This window comes from Triturus cristatus, chromosome 4_1 (genome assembly GCF_964204655.1).
Source record: "Triturus cristatus chromosome 4_1, aTriCri1.1, whole genome shotgun sequence".
Taxonomy (NCBI): domain Eukaryota; kingdom Metazoa; phylum Chordata; class Amphibia; order Caudata; family Salamandridae; genus Triturus; species Triturus cristatus.
The window spans coordinates 925,672,622-925,691,800 of record NC_140585.1 but is presented as its reverse complement, the minus strand read 5'-3'; the positions used below and the strand labels follow the sequence as shown (position 1 = coordinate 925,691,800).

The 19,179-nt window shown below is 43.8% G+C and overlaps 1 protein-coding gene across 2 annotated transcripts in view; it reads left to right on the top strand.

Moving 5' to 3' along the window:
* Positions 1–19,179, top strand: part of ARSA (arylsulfatase A) — a 238,674-nt gene that overhangs the window by 178,834 nt on the left and 40,661 nt on the right. The gene's annotated exons all lie outside the window — the stretch shown is intronic.

Below are 19,179 nucleotides of genomic sequence, written 5' to 3'. Positions count from 1 at the left end.
ACGTGGTCCTAACTATAACTACCTACTGGCGACCGCCAGTAGGTAATATATGTGTATGCTGCTGTCATCGGAAGATTAAAGCACTATATTTTCACCATACTCATGGAATGGTCTGTACCTTATTTTTGCGCTACCTGCACGGCTTCAGGATTGTGGATTTGATATATATATATATATATGTGTGTGTGTGTGTGTGTGTGTGTGTTTATTTATATATATATATATATATATATATCACGAAGCAAAAGAACAGAGCCGCACTCTTTCTGGATATGAATTTAGTAAATTTTAATGACCTTCTCTGTTACCAACGCGTTTCGAACTCCACTGGTTCCTGATCACGGTATTTACAAGAGTCCATCATTTGTTTTTACATTTTTATACCAACTGATCCGTCCTGCCCGCAATGAAGCATTCTGGGAGTTGTGGTTTCAAAAAACACTTAATCATGTGTACCATGCTTATTTCCCATTATCATACTTTTGTATCTACAACTTAAAATGTGTTATAAGCCGGACACAGAGAGTCCGTGTTCCGTGACTGCAAATTCCATATATTAATCCACGCAGCCAATTATGCATGTGTACGGCTAAGTGCCGAGGGTGGTAATTAGAATCAAACATCTATTTGTCAAACAATTTCTGTTGAGTAACTCATGGGGCTAAGTGCCCTGTGTGTGATAGGTTTTTCAAGGAATTCATGAATGCAAATTAGTTTTGTTCGTTGATAACCATACAAATTCCTTGTGGCATTGATGTGTCTGAGCCTATATAATAATGTGAATTTGTCAGGTGTTCGTGCGGGCTGAGTGCCCGTTTTCTAATTTACCATACATCTAAAAAGTATGAGGAGTGGGAACCGCTATGAAAAAAAAAAAATAATAATTTAATTAATAAATTGAAAAATGTCTGCTGGCAGCTCTGTCTGCATGTTAGATTTTTAAAGCAATTGGTGCATTTTTAAGATACAATGTTGAAATTAGATTTAAGTCTCACAGTAATGTTCATAAATGTACATAAAGCTCCTCATCCCCATTGAGCCCGTGAGGAATTCGAGTTTTGAAGCGGATTATTAGTTTAGACTCAAGACGTCTCAGTCTTTCAGTTCTGTTTCCTCCTCTTTCATGTTCAGAAATACTGGCGATACCTGAGTAGCTGATATTTCTCCATGTTAAACCGACATGATTCTGTAGATGTTTCGTCAGAGCATAGGACATGTCTTTGTTTTGGATCGCGCGTATGTGCTCTAGGATACGCTTCTTGAGTGGACAGATAGTTGAGCCTATATAGCGCTTCCCACACGAACATTCAATCAGGTACACCACAAATTGTGATTCGCAGGTTATTGAGTTTTCAATCCTGAAGGTCCGATCTTTGGGATCTTTTAGTGTTTTTAAGTTTCTGCCTATCTTGCATGCTTTGCACGAGGTGCATTTTGTAAATCCAATTTGTCTTTTTTCCAGCCAAGATTGAGTCTTGATGTTTTGGAAATGGCTGTTTACCAAAGTGTCACATAGCGATGGAGATTTCCTGTAGATTATCATTGGAAAATTTCCCATTGTTAGGCCAATATCAGGGTCTTTTTTTAATACATTCCAATATTTCATTAGGATTTTCCGAATTTGGAAACTTTCTTTTGAGTACGTTAATATTAGGCGAGGTGCCTCTTCTTTTGTTGACTCTTCCATGCTCATCCGATGTTTCAATGTATTTCTGGCCGTTAATGTTTGAGCTCTAGTCTTGAGTCGAGCTTTTGTTTCTCCACGCAGGATGTCTCCATGTTTATAGCCACGTGCTGCAAAGCGCTGTTTGATATCCAGAACTTTTTGTTCCATTTCCTGAGGCTCAGAGCAGTTTCTCTTCATCCGTATGAATTCGCCATACGGAATGCTTTGTTTTAAAGAACGAGGATGAAAGCTCGATCCATGAAGGATACTGTTTGTTGCTGTTTTCTTACGAAAAACTGTGGTGTGTATTTCATTTGACTTTATGTATACTTTTGTATCCAAAAAGTCGATCTCTTCTGATTGTATGTTGTAGGTGAATTGTAGACCTACATCATTTGAGTTGAGGATTTTTATGTAGTCAGATAATTTTTCTTTGGATCCCTTCCAGAGCAGAAAAAGATCATCGATAAATCGGAGCCAGAGTACCACATCTGTGGTGTATGGATAATTTTCCTCTCTCCAAGCTATATGTCTCTCCCACCAACCCATGGTGAGATTCGCGTAGCTTGGAGAGAAGGAAACTCCCATAGCTGTACCGCGTTTTTGGGAGTACAGCTGTTTATTAAATAGGAAGACATTGTTGGTGAGACATAGCTCAATCATTTCCATGAGCATGTTAGTATGTCTTAATTCTCCGATTGGTCTTTGTTTGAGGAAGTACTCTACAGCTTTTAATCCAATGTTGTGGTCAATAGATGTATACAATGAGACTACATCAATCGTGGCTAGAAGATAGTCTTGTTGCCATTGAGTCTCCATCAGGATTCTCAAAAAGTCACCTGTATCTTTGATGAATGAGTTTAACGTTGGAACAATGGGAGATAAAAAGTGATCCACATAGTTTGCTAGATTTTCATAGAGGGACACACAGCTGGAAATTATGGGTCGGCCTGGTGGTTTGTGCAGGGTTTTGTGGACTTTCGGCAGAAAATAGATTGTAGGTGTCACCGGATTAGTCATTGTCAAGAAGTTTTTTTCATCTTGGCTGAGCATTCCTTGCTCGAACCATTTCTGTAGTCGATTGTGAAAGTCACTGATCATGTCCGGAATGGGGTTGGATTTTAGTTGAGTGTAATTGGTTGCGTCATTTAACTGGCGTAGTGCTTCATCAATGTACGCTTGTTTGTCTAAAATGACAATGTTACCCCCCTTGTCAGCTGGTTTAATTTCGATTTTGTTGCTGTTTTTCAATGCTTGTAAGGCTTGGCGCTCTTGTATGGAAAGATTTTCTTTCTTTTTGGATTTGATGTTTTCCATTGTTTCTAATTCTGCCACCACTAAGTCATGAAACATATCTATCCGATTCCCCGGATGTAATGCTGGACAAAATTTTGATTTATTTTTGAAATTAGTACGGGGGTGAGTATTCGTTGTTATATCCATTTCTTGTAGTATTTGTGTGTCTGATAGCTCTGTCTCTTCTATCTCATGTGCTAACTCATATGCAGTTCTGAGTGATTTAGTCTCTGCTATGGTAAGTCCTTCAGAGGTTGTTAACATATCACATTCTCCAGATGGAAAGTTTTGCATTTTGGTTTTTTGCGGTAGTTTTGCAAAGAATTTTTTTAGCTTCAGCTTGCGGACATATTTGTACATGTCTATTCTGGTTTCTACAGAATCTGAATGTTTTTCCGGGCAAAAAGTTAATCCTTTATTCAGTAAAGTACGTTCTGCCTGCGATAGATTGTAATGAGACAGGTTGATTATAAGGTCTGGTTCTGTTTGCATGTTACATTCATAGTTTATTTTTTTGTCACTGTTCTGTTGCGTAGAAAATATTTTTGCTTTTCGGCCTCGTCTTGTTTTTCTCCGCGGCCCTTGTTTCCAAAGAAACCCCTTCCGCGTGCTCTTGTTCGACCACTGCCTCGTCCTCTTCCTCGTAGCTTTGGATTTTGTTGACACCCAGTGAATCAGAGGGGGAACAAAGTGATGGAGAAAACTCATCTGTGACAACAACTATTAAAAAGCTTTCTTTTTTAGAAGAAATGAGAATGCTCTACCAGGATCAACAAAATCCAAAGCTACGAGGAAGAGGACGAGGCAGTGGTCGAACAAGAGCACGCGGAAGGGGTTTCTTTGGAAACAAGGGCCGCGGAGAAAAACAAGACGAGGCCGAAAAACAAAAATATTTTCTACGCAACAGAACAGTGACAAAAAAATAAACTATGAATGTAACATGCAAACAGAACCAGACCTTATAATCAACCTGTCTCATTACAATCTATCGCAGGCAAAACGTACTTTACTGAATAAAGGATTAACTTTTTGCCCGGAAAAACATTCAGATTCTGTAGAAACCAGAATAGACATGTACAAATATGTCCGCAAGCTGAAGCTAAAAAAATTCTTTGCAAAACTACCGCAAAAAACCAAAATGCAAAACTTTCCATCTGGAGAATGTGATATGTTAACAACCTCTGAAGGACTTACCATAGCAGAGACTAAATCACTCAGAACTGCATATGAGTTAGCACATGAGATAGAAGAGACAGAGCTATCAGACACACAAATACTACAAGAAATGGATATAACAACGAATACTCACCCCCGTACTAATTTAAAAAATAAATCAACATTTTGTCCAGCATTACATCCGGGGAATCGGATAGATATGTTTCATGACTTAGTGGTGGCAGAATTAGAAACAATGGAAAACATCAAATCCAAAAAGAAAGAAAATCTTTCCATACAAGAGCGCCAAGCCTTACAAGCATTGAAAAACAACAACAAAATCGAAATTCAACCAGCTGACAAGGGGGGTAACATTGTCATTTTAGACAAACAAGCGTACATTGATGAAGCACTACGCCAGTTAAATGACGCAACCAATTACACTCAACTAAAATCCAACCCCATTCCGGACATGATCAGTGACTTTCACAATCGACTACAGAAATGGTTCGAGCAAGGAATGCTCAGCCAAGATGAAAAAAACTTCTTGACAATGACTAATCCGGTGACACCTACAATCTATTTTCTGCCGAAAGTCCACAAAACCCTGCACAAACCACCAGGCCGACCCATAATTTCCAGCTGTGGGTCCCTCTATGAAAATCTAGCAAACTATGTGGATCACTTTTTATCTCCCATTGTTCCAACGTTAAACTCATTCATCAAAGATACAGGTGACTTTTTGAGAATCCTGATGGAGACTCAATGGCAACAAGACTATCTTCTAGCCACGATTGATGTAGTCTCATTGTATACATCTATTGACCACAACATTGGATTAAAAGCTGTAGAGTACTTCCTCAAACAAAGACCAATCAGAGAATTAAGACATACTAAGATGCTCATGGAAATGATTGCGCTATGTCTCACCAACAATGTCTTCCTATTTAATAAACAGCTGTACTCCCAAAAACGCGGTACAGCTATGGGAGTTTCCTTCTCTCCAAGCTACGCGAATCTCACCATGGGTTGGTGGGAGAGACATATAGCTTGGAGAGAGGAAAATGATCCATACACCACAGATGTGGTACTCTGGCTCCGATTTATCGATGATCTTTTTCTGCTCTGGAAGGGATCCAAAGAAAAATTATCTGACTACATAAAAATCCTCAACTCAAATGATGTAGGTCTACAATTCACCTACAACATACAATCAGAAGAGATCGACTTTTTGGATACAAAAGTATACATAAAGTCAAATGAAATACACACCACAGTTTTTCGTAAGAAAACAGCAACAAACAGTATCCTTCATGGATCGAGCTTTCATCCTCGTTCTTTAAAACAAAGCATTCCGTATGGCGAATTCATACGGATGAAGAGAAACTGCTCTGAGCCTCAGGAAATGGAACAAAAATTTCTGGATATCAAACAGCGCTTTGCAGCACGTGGCTATAAACATGGAGACATCCTGCGTGGAGAAACAAAAGCTCGACTCAAGACTAGAGCTCAAACATTAACGGCCAGAAATACATTGAAACATCGGATGAGCATGGAAGAGTCAACAAAAGAAGAGGCACCTCGCCTAATATTAACGTACTCAAAAGAAAGTTTCCAAATTCGGAAAATCCTAATGAAATATTGGAATGTATTAAAAAAAGACCCTGATATTGGCCTAACAATGGGAAATTTTCCAATGATAATCTACAGGAAAGCTCCATCGCTATGTGACACTTTGGTAAACAGCCATTTCCAAAACATCAAGACTCAATCTTGGCTGGAAAAAAGACAAATTGGATTTACAAAATGCACCTCGTGCAAAGCATGCAAGATGGGCAGAAACTTAAAAACACTAAAATATCCCAAAGATCGGACCTTCAGGATTGAAAACTCAATAACCTGCGAATCACAATTTGTGGTGTACCTGATTGAATGTTCGTGTGGGAAGCGCTATATAGGCTCAACTATCTGTCCACTCAAGAAGCGTATCCTAGAGCACAAAGGCGCGATCCAAAACAAAGACATGTCCTATGCTCTGACGAAACATCTACAGAATCATGTCGGTTTAACATGGAGAAATATCAGCTACTCAGGTATCGCCAGTATGTCTGAACATGAAAGAGGAGGAAACAGAACTGAAAGACTGAGACGTCTTGAGTCTAAACTAATAATCCGCTTCAAAACTCGAATTCCTCACGGGCTCAATGGGGATGAGGAACTTTATGTACATTTATGAACATTACTGTGAGACTTAAATCTAATTTCAATATTGTATCTTAAAAATGCACCAATTGCTTTAAAAATCTAACATGCAGACAGAGCTGCCAGCAGACATTTTTCAATTTATTAATTAAATGTTTTTTTTTTTTTTTCATAGCTGTTCCCACTCCTCATACTTTTTAGATGTATGGTAAATTAGAAAACGGGCACTCAGCCCGCACGAACACCTGACAAATTCACATTATTATATAGGCTCAGACACATCAATGCCACAAGGAATTTGTATGGTTATCAACGAACAAAACTAATTTGCATTCATGAATTCCTTGAAAAACCTATCACACACAGGGCACTTAGCCCCATGAGTTACTCAACAGAAATTGTTTGACAAATAGATGTTTGATTCTAATTACCACCCTCGGCACTTAGCCGTACACATGCATAATTGGCTGCGTGGATTAATATATGGAATTTGCAGTCACGGAACACGGACTCTCTGTGTCCGGCTTATAACACATTTTAAGTTGTAGATACAAAAGTATGATAATGGGAAATAAGCATGGTACACATGATTAAGTGTTTTTTGAAACCACAACTCCCAGAATGCTTCATTGCGGGCAGGACGGATCAGTTGGTATAAAAATGTAAAAACAAATGATGGACTCTTGTAAATACCGTGATCAGGAACCAGTGGAGTTCGAAACGCGTTGGTAACAGAGAAGGTCATTAAAATTTACTAAATTCATATCCAGAAAGAGTGCGGCTCTGTTCTTTTGCTTCGTGAAATAATTGTGAGGTCGTCCTACCTCACGGCCGGCACCAGCTTGAAGCGCTCCCCCCGCAAGGACACTTTGCTAATTATATATATATATATATATATATATATATATATATATATATATATATATATATATATATATATATATATAGTAGTAAACTCGAAGTAAGAAGGAGGGGTCAGTCCCTGGCTAAGAGCACAACTAATAATCATGTAGGTGACCCTAGCAACATAACTGATAAAATGGAAGATCTACACAAATTTATTAGGGAAGCCATAAATAATTTAGCAACGAGGGGGACATCAATTGAAGAGATTTTATACAAGCAGTTAGTAAATCAACAATGTTCCTCTAAGGCCAAATTAGCAACGTGGCCAGTTAGTGAGCTATTACCCCTGCAGGCTGGCCAAAATCCGGTGGGAGTACGTCACAATGATCCCAACATGACATTGGTGTCTACGAATCCTCCTTACCCCATAAATATAACTAGGAGCCTACTTCCGTTGAACCTGAATACAACGATTGACAATATTAACACAAGGACAACTTTAAGGACACCGACTAAATTAGATACTACTTTTAACCAGCCGATCCTGCCTCCATCTTTAATTAGACCCCAAACAGATTGGGGTTTGCTGGATTTGCCACCGGCAGCGACTCCTTACACGATAGACCTGGCCAATGTACCAAGATTATCGTCTCAGGCAATTAAACCTTGGGATTCTTTCAGAAACAAGGCTCTATTCTGGTTGGGTAAAAAATTGGGCTCACTGAGGCACTATTCGCTGTTTAAAATGGCAATAAGGATCAGCTGGATCGGCAGAGATCATAAAATGCTCCAGGGCGATTGTTTGGTATTGACATTTAAATCTCCGCAATGAATTAGAGCAATTTTAACAAGAACAGGAAGCCAATTTATAACGACCTCTGGTATAAATATAGTCCCTCTGGGATAAATTTACCAACCGCCAAAAGTACCTTAAACTAGAATACAAAGAGGGGATCGTTATGAAAATACTAATCCCATTTATAATGTCCCTGTATATAATCGTTTCAACTCCCTTCTCACATTAGAGAAAGTAGATTGACTAAATACAACAGACCTACGCGCTGCTCAACCTTGGGATGCTGGTTTAAACTCGACATCTTTTACCCAGCCTCTTACCCCTAGTGCAACAACATCCCCGACAACAGACACTAAAGTAGTTACATTTGTAAATTCCTCGGCTCACAGACCGTGCACAATGGTTTCCCCAGAAAAAACACTAATTGCAAAGACTCCTCTTAATAACAATGAAGTGAGTAGTTCGGATAATAGTAGGACAAACATCTGTAACGTACTATTTTGATCGTGGCAGGTTTGCTTTCTAAACTTATTAATTCCTCATGGATAGATTTTGTAGAAGGTTTCAATATATTAAGTTTCCAAGAAACATGGGTGGAGCAAAGTATACATATTAACGGATACAAAACCTTCCATACACCAACGATATTATCTGTCCATGGGAGGAATAAGGTCGGCCTGTGCACATACGTGTCCAACCGAGTTAATGTCAAAAGGTCGAACTAAAGATTTCGGACACTTATGATCAGATTGTGATGTTTTCTGTTGATTTAATGCATTGTATTGCTATGTTAAATTTTTACAATAACATCCCTAAAGATCAGTTCAAGGAGGTACTGAGAAAATTATGGAGTGATATGAGTCACATTCAGAATGATATTGCTAAAGATGTGTGTGTTATGTGGGGTGGGGATTTTAATTCTGTACTTTGCTCGTATAGTGAGGTAAACCTATGCGGATTAATGTCTGATTATGGAACTGATCATGCCCATTTCCCTCACACAGATTTTGGGGATTATTTCAACAAAATCATATTCTCATTTGATCTTGGCTTTGCAAATGACTTCTGTTCCCCCACAGTCCCTTTTAGTTGCACATTTAACATCAGAGGGACATGTTTGATCATTGACTACATTCTGTTCTTAAACAGACATTCAAGCAGGTTGAACAACTTTGTGTTCTATTTATCAAAAGAGGGGGACTCTAGGAGCTATTCAAAAGGTCCAGTGACCCGTGCTCCTCAAGTTAAACTTGTACCAAAAGGGAGTCACCGTTCCTAAGTAGAGAGAGAAAAAGGGAAGGGAAGTAAGAGGTACTTTCGTTGTGTGCTATTTTAATTGTGGGGGGCAGTGTGTCCTCATCTTGATGCCCTCACATGCCCCGAAGGATGTCATGCTTCATCATTGGGCTTTTGCTCCTCATTGGGCCGGCGCTGCAATGCCCTACGGGTCTCCCGAAGGGTCTCTTTTTCGGAGATCTTTTGATGAAGCCATATGGGTGCGTGGATGTAAGTGGCAGTAAAGTCCTAGAAGGTGTATTAAAAAATGGCTGGAGGGAGAGTGATTAATTTTTATTAAGATGATCCCTCTGTCATTATTAAAACAAAGTCTATGATGCTGCCTTAAGGGGTATTATGTCCCTTGGTAGCTGGGTAACTATATGTCCCTAGCGGCCATATGTTCTGGTCAACATGTTTCGCGCTTTAATGGTCTCAGGGGGAGATCCAGGGCGCTTCGTCAGGACCGAGTGAGAAAGTTGTATCTACAGTAGCCCGGAAATTTCCGCCGGCGGAGACAGCGAGAGGCACACAGGTGACGCAGCCCAGATGCACCGAGAGAACCCTCTAAAGTGACCCTCACTGATCTCATGGGATCCTACCCTACCTACTAAGGGAAGTTCTCCTCCCTTCATTTATCCGGGGGCAATGACATTTTCGGGCCACTTACTTGTGGAAAGCAAAAAAAAAAACCTGACAAGAAGAAGGGATGGTTTAATGCTAAATGCACTAAAGCCATTCCACTCTGAAAAATGCCCTACATAAGTGCAATAGAAACACAACAGGAATAAAGTTAGCCAGAGGGGCATATAAACACGCCCTCAAGGAACGTAAGGGTGCCTTGAGGGATGAACTATAGTTGGCCTTGCATGAGGCTTCTGAACTTGGAGATAACATACGTTTTTGGAAGGCAGTAAATGTCCCCTTTTTAGCCCCCCAGGACAGACCATCTATAGAGATTACCATTGGTGAGGAACAATGGGTGAACCATTATTCGTCAATGTATAATGACATTGTACAGGCAACACCAGTGGTTACAGCCAAGAATGAAAAATTTCCTAGCTAACGTAACGGAAAGTTTCAATTCTATTAAGGACTCGGAGGCGAGGATTATGCTCCATCTTTCTTTAATTCCAATAGCAGCACTTCAAAGTTAACAAAAAAAAAACACTGTTCCCATGAACCACAGGGAACATAATACAAAACAATAGAGTGTCCATGGGTAGACAGTCCGACATCCATGCACCAATCACAGGGCTCCTGGGGGTATGTAGTCCTCTGTCCTTATCCATTCCTCCTCTTTCGATGCTGAAGACCAGCCAGTCCCAGATCCTCACAAATCTTGTTTGCCAGAATCGCCTGCGGAAGCAAAGGACAGTGTAAGCGAGAACCTTGGCTAAGGCTTAGTCCTGCAAGGAAGGAATTCCGGTACAGACATTCAACAGGTACAAGCAAAATGCAAACTCAGAAGAAGACCTGTTACTTACCCCAGTACGAGGGTGGGAAAGGTATCCCCAGAACTGATACCCTGGGCGGGATAATCCTCTCCTCCGAGTCCTTAATAGAATTGAAACTTTCCGTTACGTTAGCTAGGAAATTTTTCATTCTATGTCAGGACCGGAGGCGAGGATTATGCTTGTTTAAAGCTTGCTCACCACCAAATGTGCCATATCCAGCACTGGTTTGAAATAAAACCGTTTAAAGGTGGAGTCCAAAGACCAATCTGCGGCATTGAGAATGTCTTCTAGACGAGCTCCCAGGGTAAACGCCTTAGAGGCCATAGCCCCTCTGGTGGAATGGGCCCCAAAAACACGGAGGTCAATGCCTGCCTCCTGCATCACCCAACGGGCTATCGTGGGGGAGGAGACCGCCTTGTGCGGTTTTCTCAGCGCGATAAGCAACTGTCGTTCTCCGGGAGGGCGGAACTCGTCCGACATTTCTTCATAAGCTTTGAGGCAGGACACCACGCAAAGCTTAGGAGAGTCCGGAAAGGCAGGATAGGAAATGGAGGTGGTACCGCATTTCGTCCGCCTTCGGATAGTGAAAGTAACCCCAAAGGGGGTAAAAATCCTTCCTGATACATCCAGCGCCCGCACATCCGAAACCCGTCGACAAGATATTAGACAAAGAAGCATAGCCAGTTTGGCAGAAAGCTCCTTCCGAGATAAATAACGGTTCGGTTGCCAAGACAAGAAAAGGTTCAGGACCTGGTTTACGTCCCACAGCTGGGAATAACGAGGCTCCGGCGGCAACGAAAGACGGATCCCCCGAAGAAGGCGACAAACCCAAGGGTGCTCACCCACCGGGGAGCCGTCCACTAAGGAGTGGCTGGCCGAAATGGCCGAGGGAAAGGTATTGATGGTTCTATAAGCCAACCCGTCTTCAGCCAAAGCGGCTAAGAAATTTACAATTGAAGTCACATCTGCCGCCACGGGATTGAGATTCCGGCGCATACACCAACGCACCCAACGTTTCCAAGTGGATCGGTATCGCTTGACCGTACCATCGGCCCAAGCCTTTGACATGAGCTTCTCAGCTGTTCCCGAAAGGCCCGGGATCGCTCATCGTCCCCGGTAATCCGCCAGGCCATCAGGGCAAGGGATCCTTGCGCTATGAGCGGGTGAGGAATCCCGTCGGGATCGAGGAGAAGAGTCGGGAAGCGGGGTAGTAGGATTGGAGAATCCCAGGAAAGTTCCAGAAGAACTGGAAACCAAACTTGAGATCTCCAAATCGGAGATAATAGCACAATGTACGCCCCCTGGCGACGCACCTGCGCTGAAACTCTCATTAGCATGGCAAACGGGGGAAGGCATAACCCGTCTCCTCTCTCCAATCCTGGAGAAAAGCATCCGTGCTTGTCGCCAGAGGATCCGGCCGCCAGCTGAAGAATGGGGCAGTTGATAATCTAACCAGGATGCAAACAGATCCACCGAAAACGGGCCCCAGATGCCCTGGAGGTCCGCAAACACACCCGGATGAAGTTTCCACAGGCTCACGTCCTGAACATGCCGTGAGTGGAAATCCGCCACTTGGTTGCTGTGGCCCGGTAGGTATTCCGCCGTGACGGATACATGGTGGTCGAGGCAATACTGCCAAAAATTCGCCGCCAGATCGGATAGCGCTCGAGAGCGGGTCCCCCCAGGTGGTTGATGTAACGCTCCGCGGATACGTTGTCCATCCTGAGGAGGACGCACGAATGGACCGAGTCTTTGGTCCAGCACTTGATTGCAAAGGATCCCGCCAACAGTTCTAGACAGTTGATGTGAAGCCGCTGCTCCTGTGGTGACCACACACCTCCGGTAGCATACTCGCCACATTGTGCGCCCCATCTGGACCTGCTGGCGTCGGATTTGATAACGATATCTGGCGCGGAACCGAAGATCGCCCGCCCATTCCAGGCTTCCATATTGGCAAGCCACCATTGCAATTCTTCCTTGGCTTCGGCCGAAAGGATGACTTTCTGGGAATACGAGAGGCCCCTGCGAAGGTGGCGGGCCTTGGGGCGTTGTAAAGCCCTGTAGTGCAACGGGCCCGGAAAAATCGCTTGTATGGAGGCTGAGAGAAGACCGACTATGCGAGCCAGTTGGTGGAGGGAGAGGCGCGACTGTGCAAGGGACCTTCGGATCTCGTGACGGATCTTGGTCATCTTGCGAGAAGGCAGGCTGAGGGTGGCTGCCACCGAGTCGATCACGAAACCTAGGAATGTCACTTGTTGGGCCGGTAGACGATCATGCGCATGCCGGATGCCCTCAAACGTTCGATCGCGGGCCGAAGAACCTTGGTGAAACACCAAGGGGCGGATGACAGACCGAACGGGAGGGTGGTGAACTCGTACACCGTGTCCCGCCACTTGAATTGCAAAAATCTCCTGTGAGGAGGAAAAATCGGAATCGCCAGGTAAGCGTCCTTGAGGTCCAGACGCGCCATCCAATCGCCGGGCCTGAGGAGATCGCGCAAGAGATGGATGCCCTCCATCTTGAAGTGGCGGTAAACCAGCCACTCGTTGAACTCCCTCAGATTGATAACTGTACGTTGTGTCCCGTCGGCCTTGTCGACCAAGAAAATATTGCTGAGGAAACCTCTGGAATGGGGCCGCGCCGTGACGATAGCGTGCTTGTCCAATAAGGCGGAGAGCTCTAGGTCGACCAAAGCCATATCGGCAGCCGAAAAGGAGTGAGGGCGAGGGGGAACCGACTGGGAAGGTTCTCCATGGAATTCGATGTGGAACCCTCGGACCGTCTGCAGCACCCACGTGTCACCCGTGACAGAAGTCCAGGCCTGGAAAAAATGCGCCGGACGGCCCCCCACTTTTAGAAGGGAAGAAGGGAGAACACTCACCGGACGAGTTGGAGGCTCCACTGCCTCGACCGCCTCTGCCTTTCCCTCTGCGACCTCTGGTCGGGTAGAAGTTTCCGAATCTGGCTTGATCCTGATAGTTGCCATTACCGGAGCCTTGCCCTCTGCCCTGATTAGGATGGCCGGACGAGCGGCCCCTGCCTCGTCCAGCCCCCCGGAAAACACGGGGACGGAAAACTTTCCTGATGGAAGAATGGGCTCTATCCAGTGAGGTGAACGTATTCACAAATTTACCCAATTCCTTAATAAAGGGTTCTCCGAAAAGGCCTCCCTGGGCCACGGAGCCCGCCTCACAGTCAGCGAGGTCGCCAAGCTTGGGGTCCACCTTGATGAGGAAGCTTTGGCGTCTCTCCATAGAGAGTGCGCAGTTGGCGTTCCCTAGGAACACCACTACGCGTTGACCCCAAGCAGAGCGGAGGAGAAATCAGAGAGCCTGATATTTTGGCCTCTTCGGCCATATCAAGAATCTTTGTGACAGGTCCAAGTACATCAAGAAGTTTATCCTGGCAAGCACTCCAGGACCTGTTAATACCCCGCTTGGGGTCCTTGACAAACTTTTGCAAGAATGTCGCCATGCGTGGGTCAATCTCTGGTGTAGCAGCCACCTTGCCCTCCAGAGAAGGCCGGGGGCATTCCGCCCTAAGACAGCTTCTGGCTGTGGCCACTAACGGCCGACGGATTCTGCTGGCGACATACTGGGCGACCTTATCTGAGGGAGCCCAGTCTGAGGAGCGGGGATGCAAAATATCATTGGGGTCTAACATGTCGGCGCAAAGATTCTGCGCCTCGCTAGTCCGTTCTGGACGGGACGGCCGCCAGGGACGGGATTGGCCGGCCTCGTCGTCAGCATTGTCTGCTACCTCCCCCGATGGTGCGGGAGCCGCCGGTGTGGGGTTGCTCGCTAAGAACGCCTGCTTAAGGCGAGCGAAGGCATCTACATCCACTCCAGCCTCTTTAGGCCGTTTGGAAGGAGGAGGCTGGGTATCAGCAAGAGTACCACTGGAAACGGGGGAGGGCGGAGGAAGGTTCTGCGCCCTGGCTAACGCCTGCTCTATTCTACGGGAAAGGCGATCCTCTAAGGGCCCCATGGCCTGCTTGACCGCCTTGTGGATAGAATCATCCACCGCGTCGTAAAGTCCTCATCCCATTACAGGTCTGCTAGGGGATCCTCCTCCCACTGACCGTCCTGCTGATAAGCCTCCTCGTCGTATGAATAATGAAGGGCGTCAAGCAGGTAAGTGGGGTAAAGAGGGTAATCTCTACACTAAGGGGAGCTGGGTGTCAGCCTAAATAAAGTGCGGGCATTGCCCGCGTTGTAAAGGGAACAAGCCCTGGGACCCACAGCCCTGGTGCGGTGATAAACTTAGGGCACCCTGCCAAAAATATGGGACCCAATACTGACTCTGCAGAGCGTTATTGAGGCCTAAAAAAGGTACAGACCCCACCCCAAAGGCGATTGGAATCGCCGAGAGACTTGCTGCCTAATGGCAGGTACAGACTCGCAAAGCGAGCGTTCAAGTAAGCTCTGGGGGGGCGTTCAAATAAACACTGCCTCAGGGCAGGACAACAGACCACACGGGCGTAGAAGGCAGGGCAGGCTCCTCGGCGAAACGTCTCAGGGCATTGAAAAAGCGCGCGATGAATGCGCGGAATGCCAGACGTTTGGCCGATGAGGCGTGCGCCAGGCGCCCTCTAGCGGTAGGAGGAGCACCGCGAGCCTGGGCACCACAATGACCGGCCGTTAGGGAGGAAGAACGCTCCCACGGCCGAGCGAGGGAAGACCGAGTGGCGGCCACCTCGCACAGCAGCTGTAGGGAAAAAGATAATAAATCGACAGTCTTTAAATCGGCTAAATGGAAAAACTCCACACCGAAGCTGACAGGAAAAAACGCGCTACACAGTGAACGCGTCAAATAAATCAAGCTGATCCCAAGATAACCATCAGCATACAGCGCGCGTGAAGCGCGATTAAAACAAACAACAATCTGTTAGCACATTATAGTATGACATTCCCCACAACCAATTTAGGAGGGAAGGGTAACAAAACACTTATCTTAGGCTGCAGCATTAAAGAAAGAGGAGGAATGGATAAGGACAGAGGACTACATACCCCCAGGAGCCCTGTGATTGGTGCATGGATGTCGGACTGTCTACCCATGGACACTCTATTGTTTTGTATTATGTTCCCTGTGGTTCATGGGAACAGTGTTTTTTTTTTGTTAACTTTGAAGTGCTGCTATTGGAATTAAAGAAAGATAGAGCATAATCCTCGCCTCCGGTCCTGACATAGAATTCACCTGAATTTATATTATTTCACTTCATCCCAATAGATGTTAACTTTACTCTGGATGAAGTAATCTCTGCTATAAATGCTAGCTTGGGGGTTAAAGCTCCCGGACCGGATTGAGTGCCTGTGGACCTTTTTATAAATCAAATATACCCCTCTGGGGATCTCTATTAACTTTTATATTGAGAGCATGTGTTCCCATGGCTTTATTTCAACTTGGTCAGAATCAATCGTGATCCCAATTTTAAAGAAGGGAGATCACAATAATCCTACATGTTACCGTCCGATTTCATTATTGGACTCCTTGGTCAAAGTGGCGGGCCGTGTTGTATTGAACAGACTCCAGACTTGGGCTGAAGACGTTGGCATTATTACAGAAATGCAATACGGCTTCCGACAGGGCTTAGGCACGATTGAGCAGGGCCTAAACTTAGATATTATTCTGGGTAAATATGCGCGGGCCAAGCAGGGTAAGCTTTAGCTGGCCTTCGTAGATCTTAGCTCTGCGTTCAACTGCGTTAGACATCATAAATTATGGGGTATCTTAGAGGATGTGGGCATGGAAACTTCACTTGTTAATTTTATGAGCCAATTATACCGTGACGCTGAAGCCAGGGTCCGTTATGGAATCAATGAAGAGTGCTCTGCAAAGTTTGAAACAGGGAAAGGGGTAAGACAAGGATGTGTCTAGGCCCCTTTTTTATTAGGTTGAGCATTCAACACCTCCTGTAAATACTTTAGCATATACTTATAGGTGTATGTCCTTTGTGGGCTCTGGAGATCAGCCCTAGGACTTGTCTGCTTCCGCTTAGGGACTTTTTTTCTGTTCAACTTCGTCTATTTAAGTGTTTTGATAGAAAACAACCAGTAGAGGTCAGTAAAATACCAGAATTGCTTTCTGATGAGGGACTTTCTGTTTTTTTTATTTTTCTGGCAACTGCCTCTGTTTAACTTTATTGATAGAAAACAACCAGCAGAGGTCAGTAAAATACCAGAATCGCGTTGGCATTCTCTGTATTCAAGTCCATTGAAATTGTCTTCCACGAGCACCCGCAGACAATAATATTTTTTTCAAATCCTGCATTTTCAGTGATATGACCACCGAAGGCCCTGATTTTATATTAAAACCAGAGCTTTTTACTATACCATTTCCAATGTTTCTCTCCATTTGTTCCCATACCTGGCGTGTCACGCAGTTTGGTGCTTACTTCCCTTCCATGTTAAAGAACAGTAGAGGTTTCAGCACCCAGGCTAATGTGCTGCATAGCTAAATACATATAAGGTCCCCAAGACGAGACCGATTGCATTGCAAATGCTTGTTTACCTTGTATATTAGCAGCCTAGGCCAGGTTTTAGCGAGCCAGTGTCGGAATCTGCCATACATAGTTAAGCGTCCTATTCCAGCCTTACTGCGTGCAGACAACGCTGTTTTAATGTCACAGCCTCAACTTGGGCGCCAAAAAGTATTGTCTAGTTTCTCAATTTTCATGTATAATCTGGGTTTGCGAGTGAACACTTGGAAAACATTCATTATGAAATGCGGATAAAACTGTGCAAATTGTCGAGTCATGTGCATTGACAACAACAAGGTCGAGTTCACTAAGAGTTTCTCTTACTTGGGCATCCTTTTTGATCATAAGGGGACATGGTCCCAAGCCGTCCAAGCCAGAAAGCTGTTATTTGTGAAATCTACAGCCGTCCTAGCTAATTTTGCCAGAAAATTGGGAAGACGCCCAGCAGTGGTATTATTGCAGATATACAAAGCTAAATGTGTTTTCAACTGCTATGTACGGCACATGCATCCAAGGCTACGCCAACATTCAGACCCTGTTAATTGAGAATGCCTTTTTAGATATATTTTGGCAGTCTCAAGTAGTACTGCCACTCATATTTGTCATGCTGAATTAGGGATGCTGTATATATCAGACTTAATAAAGATACAACCAATTTTATTATGGCATAAGATTTGGATTACAACTAACACCAGTTTTAATCTGGATATTTTCATTGATTATTTAAACTTACAACAGGCGTCCTTTATTCCTTGGCTAAATTATGTAAAAAAGTTTGTTAAACCTTGGACACCCCGAATACTTCGATAACCCAGGTAGCATAACTACTATCTCAAGAAAAGTTTTGAAAAATGACTGTTTATACCTCCTGGAGAAATTTTAAAACAAACGGTACTGGAGAATCAGAAATTATTAATCACTCACAATATACAACCGTATTTGGTATCTGTTATCGGGGCTTATGACAGGATGATGTTGACTCGCTTTCGACTGGGGAATTTTCATAGGTTGATTAGCTTTCCAGACATGAATGACTGGTCTAGAACCATGTCCTTGTGTCCATGCGATGATATGTCCTTGCAATCAACCATGCACATGTTAATATTTTGCAAATGTTATTCCTTCCCACGAAAGCGATGAATTTTACCTATTTTAAGGACTTTAGGCTTGAGAAAATGTCATCCGGCATTTTTAATACTACAACTTTTAGAGGATTAGTTGTTTACGAGATCCCTAGCTTTGTATTTGGAAAATGTAATTAGATATAGAAAAACTATGTGACTTATGAATTGGCAAATTAATTGTTCTCTTTTATTCTCATTGACTTGTTTTAATAGTGTGTGATATATTGTGCTTTTATGGTTTATTCTTTTAAATCGAATAAGGCTTATTTGACTTGATTTGAGTCATGTGCATCATTTATTCACTATTGTGTGCATTTGCAGATGTCTAAAATTCCTCTCTAATAAGCCTAAGACTGCTCGATCACACAGCCCCCTAGAAGAGCACCTTGGGATTGCTAGAACAAGCCTCTGTCCACTCATAAGGGAATTCGGGGATTCTTTGCACAGTATAAATCTCTTTTTGATATACTACATAAAAAGCCAGCCTCCTACAAAGATCTCTTGGCTCAAAGCCTGTTTGATTTAGGGAGGGTTTTATGTAAAGCATTTAGAGTTCCTTTGGAGAAATATCTATATTTAATTAATTGTTGACTGTTCTGACTAGATTGGCTGCAGAGCTAGTCATTGGCATGGGTCTGCAGGCAATTTAGCTGGCCCACAGGCATTTGCAACATGGATGAAGGATTGATGAAGCCATCATGAGATAAAAGGTGAGTGACAGTAGATGTTTCTCTGTTTTGTTATCTGGTGAACTGTATTGAGCTTCTGGAATTGTGGTTGAGCAGGGGGAAGGGATGCAAGAAGAGTGAAATTGGTGGGTGAGACGTAATACAAGTTTGCCCTCACAAACAGCAAGGACATGTGGTGAGGAGAACTTCAACTAT